This window comes from Myotis nattereri, assembly GCF_964212035.1.
Source record: "Myotis nattereri genome assembly, chromosome: 1".
NCBI lineage: Eukaryota > Metazoa > Chordata > Mammalia > Chiroptera > Vespertilionidae > Myotis > Myotis nattereri.
The window spans coordinates 176,682,470-176,701,095 of record NC_138075.1 but is presented as its reverse complement, the minus strand read 5'-3'; the positions used below and the strand labels follow the sequence as shown (position 1 = coordinate 176,701,095).

Below are 18,626 nucleotides of genomic sequence, written 5' to 3'. Positions count from 1 at the left end.
CATATGCTTAGTGAATAGTACCTTTCTTCAAGTTAGAAAACAGTGGTTCCGGGCAGTGGTATCCCCTTTGCAACTAGTGGCATTCTCTTGGTTTAAGCAGAGGGGAAACTGATAATCAATTCCACAGACCATCCCTCTGGCTATGTGTGATTGACACCCTTTAACTGCCTGGTAGACTATGTAACGTACTTAATGTCATGGCAAAGGATAAGTGCGTCTTCCATTTCCCCAAGCACAATAAGCTTTAAGCTGGATTCTGTTAGTGTATCATGCATACATATCCCTTCCTCTTCCTGCGTCTGCATGATGCCACAGCTGTTCTCAAGTAAATGAACATCCTCATTTTCAATGACTCATGTGTTCAAATGAAGTTTCCTCGCCAGTCAGTGGGTTACCCACATGACGCCTCCACAACAGATAGCGAGTGTGTGATGCCTCCGGCATTGTGAAACGCCAGAGTGTGACCGGGTCCAGCCTCTGCTGCTCCTGCATTCTGTATGATAAGCGTGTGCCCAGGACTGCCAGTCAATGAAGCATTTGTGTAAGGGTATGTACGCAAAGAAAGAGAGAACAGGCATTTTGTAATCAACAAAAAGAACTAACATCCTTCTACCCCCTTGTTTTCCTTTTGGGCTTAAAAAAAAAAGGAGGGGGAGGGTATTGCCCCATAGGAGAGCCACCTATTATGCCCTTTAGTACAAACCTGATTTAATTTTAGCAACTTAGAATTTCGTAAGTTTGATGTAACTTGGTCTTTTTTTTTTTTTGTCTGTGCTTGTACTCTGTTAAGACAACCCTTTCATCATATAATACATGGAATTGGTGGTTCATAAGCTCGAGGCAAAAACCCAGGAAACCATGGAGTTCTGCTGATGTGTAAAATTTTGAATACTTTTTAAGAAAAGGGGTATCATGTGGAAGAAAACAAAGCAAAAGCAGGAGGGCAGAAGTGCCTAGAAGATATTAGAATTGATTTAGTGTGGCTGGAGCCAGGATGAGAGAAGCCAAGTGGCGGTGGAAGGAGTTGAGATTGGATATTTAGTCTGAAGTCAGATCCTAAAAGGCCTTGAATGCTATGCTAAGACATTACTTCTTAAGATGAAGGGATCTCAAAGTTTTGGGAAGACACATCTGGTAGCTTTGTGGAAGTGGGATTAGACAGCCAGGGGCTGGGGGAAGTGGAGATAGGAGAGACAGTAGACAGGAAGCCATTCTGGAAGGCAATGGACCTTGAACCAGAGCAGTGGGGTTGGTGGAGAAGTGGAGTGTTTAGGCAGCCACATAAAAATGTGAGCCTTGGAGAAGTCAGGACAATAGATGCACATTTGGGAGTTATTCAGAGTGTGAAAGTTGAAATGGTGGGTTTAGTGAACTCCCAGAGAGTGAAGAACATTTACCAAGGCTAGAGAAAAGACATCATAGAAAAGGGTCAGGTGCTGTAACCGGTTTGGTTCAGTGGATAGAGCGTCGGCCTGCGGACTGAAGGGTCCCAGGTTCGACTCCGGTCAAGGGCATGTACCTTGGTTGCGGGCACATCCCCAGTGGGGGGTGTGCAGGAGGCAGCTGATCGATGTTTCTCTCTCATCGATGTTTCTAACTCTCTATCCCTCTACCTTCCTCTCTGTAAAACATCAATAAAATATATTTAAAAAAAAAAAAGAAAAAAAAAAAGAAAAGGGTCAGGAAGAGATAAACAAACCAGAGAAAGATCAACCAGGAAAGAGAATACGAGCTGAGGGAATGGAAACCAAGAAGAGACAGTTCTAACTTTATATTTTCTTTCTTCTTATTCCTCTGCCCACTGATATTCCTTTGTGCTATATGTTACCCCCAAGAATAATAGATGTTGACTATCAACTCCTTTTCAGAATTAAAACATAGACTGCCTTATCTGTAAACTGCTTTTCCAATACACATATGATTAGAGATTATTAGGGTCTTCTAAAGGTAACCCAGAAATAAAGTATTTTTGGGTAAGATTTGAAATGTAAGGGAATCACTGGTTATGTGGAATGTGATCCTAATGCAGTTTTACCTTGTGTCATCTTTATAATTTTGAGGACATACTGAGCCATCAGATTGTGATTCTGGGAGAACTAGCAGATGAATACACAAAGGAAATGTGTGTGCAAGTTTTTGTGTAAACATATTAACTTTTTAAAGAATAGTTTATTGATTTTTTTAAAGAGAGAGGAAGGGAGATGGAGAGAGAAACATCTATTGGCTGCTTCCTACACGGCCCTACTGAGGTTCGAGCCCGCAACCTCCTGGTGTACAGGACGCTGCCCTTGACTGGGAATTGGACTGGCAACCTTCTGGTGCACAGGATGCTGCCCAACCAATTGAGCCGTACTGGCCAGGGATAAAAAATATATTTAGTTTTTGCATAAGTAATGCATTTATTTATTTGTTTGTTTTATTTTTAAAATATGTTTTTATTGATTTTTAGAGAGAGAGATAGGGATAGGGATAGAGACATAGAATCATTGATGAGAGAGAAGCATCATTGATCGGCTGCCTCCTGCATGTCCCCTCACTGGGGATTGATCCTAAACCTGGGAATATGCCCTGACCAGGAATCAAACCAGTGACCTCTTGGTTCATGGGTTGCTACTCAACCACTGAGCCATACCAGCCGGGGTAAGTAGTGCATTTAAGTGATTCAACAGTTATAGCAATTTAAAAACAGGCTTTGCCCTAGCTGGTTTGGTTTGGTGAACAGAGAGCATCAGCCTGCAGCCTGAAGGGTCCTGGGTTCGATATTACAAATGTGCTATCATGATGCAAATGTTTATTATTTTCTAGACTTGCTAACATCAGAGGTGATGTATACTAAATACTATTCTGAGCCTTGTGTTTTTCACTTACGTCCTGTTGTCCTTTCCAAATTATTACTTAGAAAGTTTCTTCATTTTTAACAGCTAATAAGGAATTCCATTCTATGAATGTGAATGGTTATTTTTACCTGTAGACCTTGGCCTTTTGCTGTTAAAAAAAGCTGGAATATATATACCTGCAACATGAGTTACATGTAACATGAACCTGGGGTTGCTCTGTCAAAAGACCATTTGTAATTTTGATTGATATTGCCATATTGCCCTTCATGAATGGTTGTACTATTTGCACTTCCATTAGGTGTGTATGTAAGTTCCCACAGCGTCACCAAAGGTATAAATATATATCAAACTTTTGGATTTGTGCCAGTCTGAGGTGAGAAGTCAAAACTCAGTTTAGTCTTAATTTGTGTTTCTCTTAAAAAGAGTGGGACTTTGTACACATTTCATGTTTAAGGGCCATTTGTTTTTGTTTTTTTGTTCTTTGTTTTTTAATTAAATCTTTATTGTTCAGATTATTACATTTGTTCCTCTTCCCCCCCCCCCCATAACTCCCCTCCACCAGTTCCCACCCCACCCTCCTCCCTCACTCCCCACCCACTGTCCTCATCCATAGGTGCACGATTTTTGTCCAGTCTCTTCCCGCATCCCCCTCACCCCTTTCCCCCCCAAGAATAGCCAGTCCACTCCTAAGGGCCATTAGTATTTTTTCCCCCAGGAGTGGAATTATCTACTCATGTCTTTAGACCATTTTTTTCTATATTAAATTAATTAGCTTTTATTTGAGATACAAATTAGCTTATTGAGATACAAATATTTTTCATTTTGTGATTGTATTTTTCCCTTTGTTTACCATATTTGTTATTATGCAGATAACTTTCATTTTTATGTTGTTAAATCAATCAATACAGTATTTTCTTTTTATAGCTCCTGGTTTTGAGTTTTTTTAGTATCAGGATTTCTCCTTTGGACAAGTTTTAAGAGAATTTGCCAATGTTTTCTTTGATTACTTTATAGTTTTATTTTTTAAATTTAAGTCTTTGATTGATTTATTTTGGTTTTGATTTATATCCAGCTATCCAGTTGTCATAACACTCTATTAAAATGTCCATCTCCACCACACTTATTTGTGGTGCATCTTTAATAACCTTCTGAATCCTAGTATATGTTTGAATTTATTTCTGAACTTTCTATTCTGTTCTGTGTTTTCACTTGTCTTCTCATGCACTGGTTTCTTATTTTAATTATTGATGTTTTAATACACTGGTTTCATATCTGGTAGGGATAGTTGTTCTTGCTGCTTTTCCTTTAGAGAATATTCCTGTTTGTTCTTGCTTGATTATTTTTCTATGTGACCTTTAGATTCAGTTTGTTTATGAGCTAGAGGAAATAGAACTATTTATTTTTATTAGAGTTGTATTAAATTTATAAAGGAAGGCTTGACATCATCTATGTTGAGTCTTACTCTCCAAGGAAATTCTATCTTTTTGTTTAGGCGTTCTTTCTTATTCTCCAGGGATGTCTCAAAGTTTTTCTCAGGTTTTGTACATTTCCTGTTAAGCTTATATTTCTGGTTGCTCTTATAAATGGAGTATCTTCTTCCATCATCTTATCTAACTGCTGGTTGTTCATATGTTGGAAAGTATTTGACTTGGTAAGGTAGCAGGACATACAAGTAAGAATTCTCATACTGTATGAAGGTTTTCAGATAGGCTTAGCTCTTTTTTTTTTTCAGGTATGCAGTTATTTTATTTCACATAGTGATAGTGACTACTTCTTCAACTTTCGTCTGTATTTTATTTCTTTCCTAGTTAGTACTGCATTCCTCTCGCTTGTCTAATTGTGTTGGCTGCTACATTGTTGAGTGACTGTGGTGCTAGTTGTTGTTCCTGTTGGGTACAGACTGCAGTGCCTTCGGGATCTTCCCAGTAAGCATTGTGTTTGCTTTGCTGTAACTCTGCATCTTACGTGAAGTAATTGTTGATTCTTGTTCTGTTATTTTAAACCAAGAATGAATATTGAATTTTTCATGCATTTTCAGCATCTTGGGTGGTGAATATATATTTTCCTTTTAGGAATATTATGATAAATTACATGAATAGCTTAATATTTGAGTTATCTTTGCATTTATGGACTAAACATTGCCTGGTCATAACATGGTGCTGGAAACCATCTGCCAAAATTGGAGATAGGATTTTTCCAGTTGGTCCTTTTACTTGCAATTAGTCTATTACCTAGCTACCTACTTTCTTCCCTTTCTTTTTTCTCAGATTTAAAGGTTTGGAATTCCTTGTAAAATGGTCTCGATTTGGTGCTTATTGGGAGTGGGTAAAGTTCTTTTTTACTCCCTATAGCATTATTTCATTTGTGCAAATATGTCTTTTTAGAGTATTCATCTCTTGGTGTCAGTATTGGTAAAGTTATTTTAGTAGAAAATGGTTTCCCCAGATTTTTATTAAATTTATTTGTATAGGACTTTGTGCACACTTATTTCTTATACGTTTTATAGTTTTCTATTTATGTTATTTCTTTTTTGTAAATTTATTTTAAAAAATATATTTTATTGATTTTTTACAGAGAGGAAGGGAGAGGGTTAGAGAGTTAGAAACATCGATGAGAGAGAAACATCGATCAGCCGCCTCCTGCACACTCTCCACTGGGGATGTGCCCGCAACCAAGGTACATGCCCTTGACCAGAATCGAACCTAGGACCCTTGAGTCCGAAGGCTGATGCTCTATCCACTGAGCCAAACCAGCCAGGGCCTTTTTTGTAAATTTAAATTTTTACTATATGTGTGCTTTCTCCCCACCCTTATGTTTTCTTAATTGGATTATACAATCTCTCAGTATCCCCAGGGAATGGGTTCTAGGAACCCCCTAAGTCTTCCTCAGATGTTTAAGTCCCTTACATAAAATGATGTAGTATTTGCCCATCCTCCTGTATACTTTAAATAATCTCTAAATTACTTATAATACTGAATACAATGTAAATGCAATGTAAGTAGTTGTATTGTTTAGGGAATAATGGCAAGGAAAAAGTCTGTACATGTTCAGTACAAGAACCATTTGTAGGTCTAACTGCATAGTACACGTCAGCAGCAATGTAACATTCCCAGCCCTCCCACCCCCCAAATATTTTTGATCTGAGGTTGGTGAAATCTGTAGATGAGGAACCCACTGATATGGAGAGTTGACTGTTGTGGGATAGATAGGTGTTTGAAGTAAACTTTACCCCTTTTCTTATAAAAAAAAAAAGTTGATTGTAACTCTTAATATGTGCCAACTGGGGAAACATTGCTGGTGGGGTAGGGAGCAGGAGTAGTTTCATAACTCTAGTGCTTCTTTAAAAACTAGGCAGATGGTTGAGAAGCTCTTAGGTAAACCAGGGGAGATGCTAAGTCAGCATTTACTTTGAGCACATTTTGTATGACAGGTCATGATCATTGTGCTGATTTCGTCCCCTTTTCTTTTTATGGCTCTGTTATACAGTATATCAAATCTAGTTTTCTAAAGCAGTTTTGCCACTGCAGGGACACTCATGAAACATTTATGTAGTGAGTTTTAAAATTTTGCCTTGTATTCACATTTTGTTTGTTTTCATCCTCTCCAATTCCTCCACTTCCAAGAATAGAAAAACTTCAACTTTAAAACAACAACAAATAATTGACCTAACCATCAGCAACTCCTCTTACTAGTACAGCTGTGGGCAAACTACGGCCCGTTTGAAATGAATAAAACTAAAAAAAAAAAAAAAAGACCGTACCCTTTTATGTAATGATGTTTACTTTGAATTTATATTAGTTCACACAAACACTCCATCCATGCTTTTGTTCCGGCCCTCCGGTCCAGTTTAAGAATCCATTGTGGCCCTCGAGTCAAAAAGTTTGCCCACCCCTGCACTAGTCCATTGCTAATTTGGCCATCAAATAGATAGAGTATTATTAATAATAGGTGAAATTAAGCAGGAAGATGTTAATGGTGTCTGTGAACTACCAGTGTTCTAATACTTATTGGTAATAACTTGGTTCTCTAAGTATGTAGAGGTGGGGTTTTCTTGGCTCTTGTGCGTGTGACTACATACTTCTTCCTGGGCCGCATGTCTCATCAGTGTGTTCACTTGCCACTCGGGGGTGTGTTTTTTAGCATTTAAGTGAGGGAAAGTCACCAAAAGGGCAGTCTTTCTTGCTAGCACCCATGCATGAGTGAAGGGAAAGACCTTAAATCCTTTCACAGCAGCGTCCTGATTGGCTGTTTGTCCTAAGGCCTGGAGAAGGCGCTAGGGGTAAACAAGTCTTGACTTCCTGCCAGCTGAGCCCAGGGAGCAGCCTGTCTATCTCAGTGGGGCAAATCCAGGTTTTGTGGGAGCCTGAAGCTTATACAGTTTGGAGGCCCTCTTTAAGTAAAAGCATAAACAAAATTGGTGCGGGATTTTGGGAGAAGCTGTGCGGTTGAGGAGGACAAAAAGGACAAAAATTCTAATTTACTAGAAAACCTATTAGCTTCGTGGTCAGTGTATCTTTGGCTCAGGCTCCTTGAACTCAAACCTAGAGCCATGGTCAGGATGTAGTAGGGTTCCTCAGCTGTTGGGTCCAAAAGAGATAGAGGCAGTTTTCTACAAACCTTGGCTGATTGATAGGCCAGCTTAATGAAGATGAATTCATGGTGTTAGACTATATCTGAACAGCAATAACAAAAAGCATCAAGGTGATTATCCTTTCTAAACCTTGACTAACCTGCAAGATGCATGGAGAAGCTGCTTATGTCTTGGAGAGGATTTGAAAAGTAAGGTCCTGACAGGACATCTGTGTGCTGAGGTTATAGAGTCATAAATTGGATAGAACAGCCTCCTTGGACAACTCGAATTTGTCTGAAATACAGAACTGGGGGAGCATTAAGTGAACTACTGCTCAGGGGCTGTTTTTTTTGTTGGGCTTAGCATGAAAAGGCCCAGAAATCAGATGTGCTCCAGGCTGTAAAAGATTCCTGCCCTACATTATGTGAAGTGACGTTAGTCAGAAAGAGACAGGCAAGTATTATAGGATCTCATCAGATATGGAATCTAAAAAATGCGGAACTCATAGAAACAGAGAACAGATTGGTGGTTGCCAGAGGCAGGGGTGGGGAAATAGGTGAAAGTGATCAAAAGGTACAAACTTCCAGTCATAAGGTTTAATAAATCCGGGGATGTAATGTACAGCATGGTGGTTACAGTTAACATTTGTTTTGTATATTTAGAAGTTGCTGAGTGAGTAGATCTTAAAAGTTCTTAACACAGGAGAATATTGTAATTATGTGAGGTGATGGATGTTAACTAAACTTACTGTGGTAATCATTGGGTAATATAGATGTATAGCAAATCATGTTGTACACCTAAAACTAATATAGTGTTATATGGCTATTATATATCAATAAAACTGGAAAAAAAGAGATTCCTGCCCCAGTTTAAATATATGTAGAAAGTGACTTGAGTTACAGTTTTACAAGTACATATCCAGATTAATGATAGATGGAGGCCACGTATAAGTTTTCCTGTATCAGTTAGAATCCTATTTCTTCCCTCAAAGATAGGAGAAATGCTAGAAAGAACTGCTACACAGGGCTTTCTATTTAGTAAGGAAGAATGGGGGCTGATGTGTAATTGATGGAGAAGATCTTACATATTTGAGGTTGTTGGACATAGTGACATGGAATTTGAGGCTTCGGATATGAGGAAGAATTTAGTTTTGGAGTCACAGACAGACTTGGTTTCAAATCTTGGTTTTGTTGTCTATTCCCTTTGTGGCCCCAGGCAAATTACTCAAACCCTCAGAGCCTGTTTCCTTATCCTTATAATGGAATAATAGATAAAGCTCATGGATAATGAGGATTACATAGGTATATGTGTCAAAGGCTTAGCACAGTCTGGTGTCAAGAAACATTCAGTAAATGCCATCTACCTTCTAGTTTAGGAAGGAAGATTTAAAAATACTCATAGGATAGGTACAATTTCAGCTAGAAAGTGGGGAGACTAAAAAAGTCTAAGTGCCCACCAGCAGATGAGTGGATTAAAAAACTGTTGTACATCTACACAATGGAATACTCCTCTGCTATAAAAAAGAAGGAACTTTTACCGTTTACAACAGCATGAACAGAACTTGAGAACATTATGCTAAGTGAAATAAGCCAGGCAGAGAAAGATAAATATCACATGATCTCACTCATATGTGGGTTATAATGAACGACATAAACTGATGAACAAAAATAGATCCAGAGACTAAGAAACACTTAACAGACTGTCTAACCTCAGAGAGAAGACAGGGGAGGAGAGGGTAAGAGATCAACCAAAGGACTTGTATGCATGCATATTAGTATAACCAATGGACACAGACACTGGGGTGGTGGGGGCTTGTCCTGGAGGGTGGATGTGTGAGGGGGTGTCAATTGGGGAAAAAGGAGACATGTTTAAACAACAATAATAATAAAAAGTAACATTTTTTCTGATTAAAACTATTGAGGCATAATTTACATATATTAAAATGCACAAATATCAAGTGTTCAGCTAGGTGGTTTTTTGCATATTTGTAGACCTATGTAACTACCACCCAGATCCATCTAAAGAACATATCTATGACTTCAAAGTTTTCAAGCCCTTGCCCAGTGTATATCATGCATCCCTCAGTCCCTGTTATAACTTTTTTTTTAACAAGTCCCTGGTCATTTTATTCAAATAATATATCTATTTTCTTCATCAATTTAAGAATGAGGAGGAATCAAAGAAAGCCTCATATATTACATTTTTAAATAGATTCTTTGAATTCAAAAATAGTGGTCAGCTCTAGCTGGTTTGGCTCAATGGATAAAGCGTCAGCCTGTGAACTGAAGGGTCCTGGGTTCGATTCTGATCAAGGGCACATGCCTGAGTTGCGGGCTTGATCCCCAGTGGGGGCATGCAGGAGGCAGCCAGTCAATGATTGATCTCTCATTATTGATGATTCTATCTCTATCTCCCTCTCCTTTCCCCTCTGAAATCAATAAAAATATATTTTAAAAAAACAGGTCATAGGAGAGGCACAGGTTTGGGCCTTATCCCAGCCAACAAAGCCACCAAGGCATCCTGCACTGGAGGGAGACGGCAAGTCCACTTCTTAAAAAAAAGTTCTCAAGGGGAAAAATATAAAAACCCAAGTTTCAAAAGCTGGACTTTGTCTGCACTCTCTGTCCCCTATCCCAGAGGGTCCGAAGGTAGCCTGTTTCAAGGAAAGTTTTCAATGACCAAGGCTTTGCAAACACATGCAAATACATTCCCTGTTAGCAGTCCCATTTGGCAGTAAATAGCAAGCAATATGCTTGCATTAGAGGTCCGATTTCCACTCGAAGATAGTTTCTCCCCTTCTTGGCAACAGAGCCCCTTGGGGAGATCAGGAAATTGGAGCTTCCTAAGTGGGAGGCAGTGCTGTTCTGGTCCCCTGAAAATATCCTTTCAGATTGGCTGGTGTTTTATAGTCTCCTTTAAGACCAGGTCAGGGTTGCCATACTTGGGAGGGTTTGCATAAGGGTCATAGCCAGCCAGCCTGGGGACGATCTGGGCCATGCCCCTCACCACGTCCCCAGGGATGTGCCGGTCCACTTGGAGAGTGCTTCCAGATTCAGGGGCTTGATGACCTGGCCTGTGGATCGCGATTTTGGACAGGGAGACGCCACCAGGTTTGCCAATGAGGTCCTCCAGGGAGTCACTCCAGGCGATGCCGAGGAAGTCCAGAATGAGCCTGAGGGAGCGGGTGTGTATGTGTGTGTGTGTGTGTGTGTGTGTGTGTGTGTGTGCAGCGCCAGCTGCTCCTTGTACACTGGCAGGCACTTGTCCCTGCCCACCTCCATGCACTGCGCCTGCATCACCTTGATGGCCTTGTGCCACTTGGTGAGGCAGTCGAGGTAGCTGCTGAGGTCTAAGCCTGCGATGGAGATCTTGCGAGTGATAATGGAGTGCAAGGAGGCGCTGCTGCCCGCACCATCAGCAGAAACTTGGAGTTGGGGAGGAGGCATGACAGGTAGAGGGAGGACTTGAGTGTGAAGGGGTCCTTGTTGCGGAGCAGGCGGGCCGGCTGGCCGTGCTTGGCTACCACCTCCAGGTTGAAGGCCTGCATGGCGGCGTCCAGCACCTCTTCTGTCACGCCTGCCTCCTCCAGCCACAGCTTCTCCCAGCGAGACTTGGACCAGGCCTGGCGCATGGCCAGCACACCGGGATGATGCGGGTCTTCTCCTCCCCGCAGGAGTGCACCTCCAGGTGGACGCACCTCGGGGTGGGCGTCCAGCATGGCGCGCATCAGAGTGGTGCCACTGCGGGGCGTGCCTCCCACAAAGATGAGAGGCATGGCCTTGCCGTAGTGATACTCCATGTGGTCCATGCCCACCATCACCAGGTCCTCCTGCTCTGGCCAGCGGCTCTGCAGGCCCTTCAGCACCACCCGGCACGCCAGCACCTGCTGCCCCAGCTGGAACGCCAGGACCAGGGCCAGGGCACGAGCCGACTGCCAGCAGCGCCCTCCGCACCAATGGCCGCATGCTGGGCCTGGGCTGCAGGGCCTGCTTTAGCGACAGGTCAGCCAGAGGCCTGCTCCACATCGTGTGGAGGCACAGCGAAGCCACCCGGCCTGGGCCAGCTGCCCCAGACTCGGGGGTAGGAGGTAGGGGGCGGGGGGAGCCCTGTTATAATTTCTTGTCTGATTTCTGTCATGATCAGTTAGCTTTTTCAATCTTTGAAATTCACATAAATGGAATCATACAATATGTGCTCTTTTGTATTTTCCCCACTCAGTATGTTTGAGGTCTCTCTGTTGTTTAATAGATCAATAGACTTAACAAACTTGCTCTGGAGTATTCCTTTTACAGATACATCATAATTTGTTTATCCATTATTATGTTGATTGACATTTGAGTTATTTTCAGTGATTAGATATTAGGAGTAAAGCTGCTGTGACCATTGTTGAACAGGTTCTTGTGAACCTATTTACTTGTTTTCCTGGAGTACATAACTTCATAGGCTAAGCAAGTGTATGCTTAACTTTATTCGACACTGCTAAATGATATTCCAAATTGGTTCATACTCTCAGAGCAATGCATGTGAGTTCCATCCATTTGCTCTATAGCCTCTTCAACACTTGGGTGTTTTGGGCCTTTTTATTTTATTTATTTATTTAAGAGATTTTAAAATTGATTTTTAGAGAGAGAGGGAGGGAGAGAGAGAGAGGAACATCACTGGGAAAGAGAAACATCATCGGCTGCTTCCCGCATGTTCCCCACTGGGATGGAGCTTGCAACTTGGGCATGTGCACATGTGGGGAGCCCAACCTGTGACCTTTGGACCACGCACATTGGCCAGGGGACCATGCACACTGGCCAGAAATGCATAAAGACCTTTTGATCTTTAATTACATCTAAGTGATTGCTTAAATATGGGTCTTGTCTCTCTGGAGTTTGGCATTGAATGTTTCTGTTCTTTAATCCCAGCAGCACTGGTTCGCCCCCTGCCCAACCGTAACCACATAAAGTTCATCTTTACAACTACTTTACCGTTCTCTTCTTTCATCAGGCCAATCACATTTATGAATCAGAAAGGAAATTGGGGCCTGGGAGGGAAGTCTGTAGGCCTGGCTTCCTTGCCCAGGACCAGACCCCTCCGTCGAGCTTCTCCTTCCAGGAAAAGGACCTCACTACCAAATAGTAGGTTCTGGGACAGGTGAACTCTTCCCTGACCAATTGCTTAATAATTGGGTGGAGGCATGTAAAGTAAACTTTTTAAAAAAAGGGAAATAGTAAATCATTGAGATAGGATTCACAAATAGTGTCTCCGTCAATTCTTTTTTTTTTAAATTTTGTTTTATTGCTTAAAGTATTGCAAAGAGTATTACATATGTCTCCTTTCCTTCAATTCTTTTAAAAAAAATTGTGGCAAGACCACTTAACATGAGATCTACCCTCTTAACAAATTTTTAAGTGTGCAGTACAGTATTGTTAACTGTGTACAATGTTGTACAGCAGATGTCAGGTAAATCTTCTTGAAAAATTGAAGCATAATATAGATAGGCAAGAATGTAAAATTATAAATGTACAGCTAGATGAATTTCCCAAAGTACTCATGTACCTCTCATCTAGATCAAGAAATAGAATAGATCAATACCCCAGAAAGTTTCCCCAGTGCCCTCTCTAAGTCACTGCGGGATGAGGAAGTATATTTTTGTTAGTTCCAAATTAGATTTAATTTAAATATTCTTTATTGAAACAGTGATAAAGGAGATTTCTGGTTCATGGTACTGCTACTATGTAATCTCATATGTTTTGGGGGTTAGTTAGGCATATGAGTGGACAGGATTCTAGCTCAAATAGATGAAGTCAAATAGTTTCCATGAGAGAGAGGGTTTTGAACTCTGAGCCTCTGACTTTTGGAATATAGCCCATTAATAAGTTATGAATCAGCTTCTTTATATAAACCTATCATATCCCCTTCTGGTCTGATTTTTTCCCCTAACTGCTAACCTAGAAAGCATGCTGAATAACTGGAGGATGGAAAACTAGTATGATTTATAAATGGGCAGTTATTCTAAGAGTACACTCAGCTAATTTAGAGTTAATTATACTTGATGATTTTAACTTCAGCCTCCATTTCTTCTAAAAGGCCTTTCATAGCTGGTATTATTTATGTACCAGTGACTTGCTAAAGGCACAGGGACATAGGGCAGCTTGTGCAATTAATCTCTTGCATTACATAGAAGTAGTTGTTCTAATTTTATGTCCATTGAAGCATGGACCTCTGCCAAAGCATTTGGTATAAGGACAAAGTTCAAATGTTTATAGCTTTACTTTTTTAAAGCTGACGGTGTAACAAAAAGAAATATTTCCTAGAATCAGTGTTTTACCAATTTAAGAACTATGGATTGTTCTGAAGAATCAGGATTAATTTCTTAATAATAATTGATTTCCCTGCCCTAGCTGATTTGGCTCAGTGGATAGAGCATGGGCCTGTGGACTAAAGGGCCCCGGGTGTGATTCTGGTCAAGGGCACATGCCTAGGTTATGGGCTCAATCCCCAGTAGGGGGTATGCGGGAGGCAGCTTATCAATATTCTTTCCCATCATTGATGTTTCTCTCTCTCTCTCTCTCTCTCTCTCTCTCTCTCTCTCTCCCCCCCTTCCTCTCTGAAATCAATATATATGTATATATATATGTATATATATATATACATATATATATAGACATAAATACATATCAGATTTAACTAGCAGACACAATTTTGATATTGGTTTGTACTATCATTTAGGAAACTCAATTATTATTATTATTATTATTATTTTTAAAATATATTTTATTGATTTTTTACAGAGAGGAAGGGAGAGAGATAGAGAGTTAGAAACATCGATGAGAGAGAAACATCGATCAGCTGCCTCCTGCACATCTCCCACTGGGGATGTGCCCGCAACCCAGGGACATGCCCTTGACCGGAATCGAACCTGGGACCCTTCAGTCCACAGGCCGATGCTCCATCCACTGAGCCAAACCGGTTTTGGCCAATTATTATTTTTAAAAAAATATTTTTATTGATTTCAGAGAAGAAGGGAGAAGGAAAGAGAGATAGAAACATCAATGATGAGAGAGAATCATTGATCGGCTGCCTCCTGCATGCTCCCCACCAGGGATCGAGCCCAAAACCTGGGCATGCACCCCAACTGGGAATTGAGCTGTGACCTCCTGGTTCATACATCAACTCTCAACCACTGAGCCACACCGGCGGGGGTATGTCTATATTTTGAAGACTGTCAGTCCACTTCTGAATATTTCTTGGTGCCAAAAGAAATAATTCCTCTCTTTCTAACCGTTCTTTGATGCCTGATACATGGTGAGTGTCCACTATATGTTGATTGAATTGAATATTTTTTTCTGTCATAGTTTACATTTAGCATGAATTGAATCAGTCATTCTGATTCTCAGTAGTCAATACATGTCAGGAAGGAAGTAAAATTACATATTCAGTAGTGCTTCTTTTAAAATCTGTTTTTATAATTTTCAGATATTTGTGTGCCTTATTAAAGAACTCCTATCCTAACTGGTTGGGCTCAGTGGATAGAGTGTTGGCCCGAGGTCTGAAGGGTCAAGGGCATGTACCTTGGTTTCAGGCTTGATCCCCAGTGGGGGTTGTGCAGGAGGCAGCTGGTCAATGTTTCTCTCTCATCGATGGTTCTAACTCTCTATCCCTCTCCCTCTCTGTAAAAATCAATAAAATATTAAACAACAACAACAACAACAACAACAAAACTCCTAAGCTGGTACATGCTCTCTTATAATAGAGATCTTCATTTAGGAACAACTGTTAGTTCCATGTAACTTTTTTTTTTTGGCAATAACACATATGTACCTAACACTTAATTTAATAAATAAAACTTTATAGAAATAGTCAAATTCTCCTGTGTATCCCTCCCTGATTTAATTACTCCACCAACCCCTGAAACTACTACTCTACTTTGGATATTTATTATTTTTATGCATATTGTCATATTTCCCTTATTTATGTGTGTTTCTTAAACAAGACATAGTATATTTTTGTTTTGCATTATTCAAACTCTATAAAAGTGCCACCTTGCATATATCATTCTGAGTTGTTTGTTTATCCTGATGTTTACAAATTATCTAAATTGGTAACTGTTCTAGTTAATTTCTTTTAATTCCTATGTAGTATGCAATGTATGTATCCATCTTTAATATGAGCTGCCATTTATTTATTCACTGGAGGCCCAGTGCTCCATGCACTGGTGGGGTCCCTCAGCCTGGCCTGCACCCTCTCACAATCCAGGACCCCTTGGGGGATGTCGGACTGCTGGGTTTGGCCTGATTCCTGCGGGATCGGACTTAAACTGGCAGTCCGACATCCCCCGAGAGATGTGCAGTGTGTGAAGCAGCAGGCAGCCGGGTAGGAGACCAAGCTGGGTCTGAGCACCGCAGCTGCTCCTGCTCATCCTGGCGCCGCTGCGCCTGCTGCTGCTGCTAGGTAGCACTGCCACGAAGGCGGGAGAGGCTCCTGCCCCTGCAGCTGTGCTCACCAGCCATGAGTCCAGCTTCTGGCTGAGCAGTGCTCCTGCTGTGGAGAGCACTGACCACCAGTGGGCAGCTCCTGCATTGAGCGCCGGCCCCTGGTGGTCAGTGCGGGTCATAGCGACTGGTTGACTGGTCGTAAGGGTTGCTTAGGTTTTTATATATATATAGCAGCGGTTCTCAACCTGTGAGTCGCGACCCCTTTGGGGGTCGAACGACCCTTTCACAGGGGTCGCCTACGATCACTGGAAAACACATACATAATTACATATTGTTTTTGTGATTAATCACTCTGCTTTAATTATGGTCAATTTGTAACAATGAAATTGGGGGTCACCATAATATGAGGAACTGTATTAAAGGGTCGCTGCATTAGGAAGGTTGAGAACCACTAATATATAGAATAGATTTGAATGAGATATAATTGACATATAACATGTTAGTTTCAGGTGTACAACATAATAAAAAAAATTCGATATTTGTATATATTGCTGTATGTCCATCTATCTAATGGACCTTTGGCTTGATTCACTATTTTGCTGTTACAAGTAATGTAGCAAAATGTTCTTACAGATGTCTACTTGTGCACAGTTTTGCAAGAATCTCTCCAGAGTATAAGGGGGGGCGGAAAATCTTCCTTAAGGTGGAACCATCAATAGATGTTAATTACCACTGGGAGGAAGTTTGAGGAGTAGAATATTTCTATAGTCTCAAAGTATCTTCCCTTTATAGATAGTTATTGATAATAAGTATATACTTATTAATCAAAAAGAGAAAAACAGTTAACTTTACAGTGGAAAAATCTGGTAAGCACTAACTATCTTAAACCAAGTGATCAAAGTTAAACATCTCCATTATGGGACTAACTATAACATGCCTCCCCTGTGATGCACTGAGAAGGATGTAACATGACTTACATAGTATTTCTGCCAAAAGTGTACACAGCCTGTATCTAATTATGAAGAGACATCGGATCAACCCAAGTTAAGAAACATTCTACAAAATGTGGCTTGTACTCTTAAAAATATCAACACCTTTGAAAAACAAAGAAAGGCTGATGAACCTTTTCATATTAAAGGAGACTAAGCAGACTTGACCTGTAAATATAATGTATGGTCCTGGGTTGAATCCTGGGCCAGAAATGAAAACAATCTAATGAGTGATATTTATTACTGGGATAATTGTCAAAATTTGAATAAGGGCTATAGCACAGATACTACTAGTATTGCAGTAATGTTAATTACTGGCATTTTCCTGATTTTGATAAGTATACTATGGTTAAATAAGTGAAACTCCATGTGCAAAGGAAATCTGTGCTGAACTATTTGAGGGTAAAGGGTATAATGCCTGCAATTCATTCTCACATGGTTCAGGAAAAAGTATCTTTTTATACTTATAGAGACAGAACAATAAGGCAAATGTGTCAAAATGTTGGCAATTAATAATGCTGGATGAAGTGCACTATTGTTGCAACTTTTCTGTATATTTGAAATTATTAAACAAAAATCTTCCTGGGAGTGTAATTGCTGGCTCTTAGGCTATGAATATCTTTAAATTTACCAGATGGTGCCAAATCATTTTTCAGCGTGGTTGTACTAATTACATTCCCATTGTCCCAAGTCTTCACAAACACTTAAAATTATTCAATTTAATTTTTTTTTTATCAATCCTTATGGGCATAAAATTGTGGTTTTAGTTTGCATTTCTCTAATCATAGTGAAGTTGAACATCTTTGAAATGTTTAGTCATTGAAGCTTACTGTTTTTGTGATTTACTTGCTGTATTCTTAGCTAAAATTTTTACTGGGTTCTTTGACTTTTTCTTTTTAATTTATTGTATGTCTTAATATATTTTGGAATTCAATCCATTGCAATTAGATGCATTGCAGTTACCCACATACTTTTGAAAGAGGCTTAATGAAAATATAAAATTGAGTTATATTTTATTTGAGTTTCACAGAATAAAGTAGGTCAGGGGGCAGAGAAAATATTGTACATCAAGGCTAGGGACTAGGGACCTGGCTTCAGATCTTTCCTGGCTCAGCTTAATAATATGAGCCACCTTGAACTTGCTTTCTTATCTTTGGCCCCTCTGGAAAAGGTTATTTTTAGAAGGGCTGTCCACTGTCTCTAGTGTGTTTCATTTAGAGATTTGCTGAATAACTTGTTCTTCCTTCCTCCTCTAGACTTAAAAAAATTCTATATATTGCTAAATAATGAAACTCTTGCACTTCTAACTTTAGGTTAATAGTTGGATTGAGTAACCTGCTTTTTGTATTGCAGTGCCCAAGAATAAGAGGGTAGTTCAGTAGTGACACTGTCTTGGGTCATTCTCTGATACTAATTTTCAGAGATGGTGGAGAAAGGTTAAATCACTTAAGAGTTGACTGCTGAAAAAGATAGTCTAATAATCATTCAAGAACTTGGTTTATTATGCTAATTCTTTTTTAAAATAATATATCTTTTTTATATATGTATTTTTATTGATTTCAGAGAGGAAGGGAGAGGGAGAGAGAGATAGAAACATCAATGATGAGAACCATTGGTCAGCTAGCTCCTGCCCCCCCCCCCTACCCCCACAGTGGAGACCGAGCCCACAACCCAGGCATGTGCCCTTGACTGGAATAGAACCTGGGACCCTTCAGTCCGAAGTCCAACGCTCTATCCACTGAGCCAAACCAGCTAGGGCTATTATGCTAATTCTTAAGATGAAGGTATTAGCTTTACAAGTAGGCAA

General features: G+C 40.2%; 1 protein-coding gene and 1 pseudogene across 2 annotated transcripts in view; one reads left to right on the top strand and one right to left on the bottom strand.

The window, feature by feature from the left end:
* Positions 1 to 18,626, top strand: part of GPAT3 (glycerol-3-phosphate acyltransferase 3) — a 72,349-nt gene that overhangs the window by 33,392 nt on the left and 20,331 nt on the right. The gene's annotated exons all lie outside the window — the stretch shown is intronic.
* LOC308529765 (protein-tyrosine sulfotransferase 2-like) lies at positions 10,122 to 11,408 on the bottom strand (annotated as a pseudogene). Its single transcript has one exon. The product of its transcript is annotated as a protein-tyrosine sulfotransferase 2-like (transcript).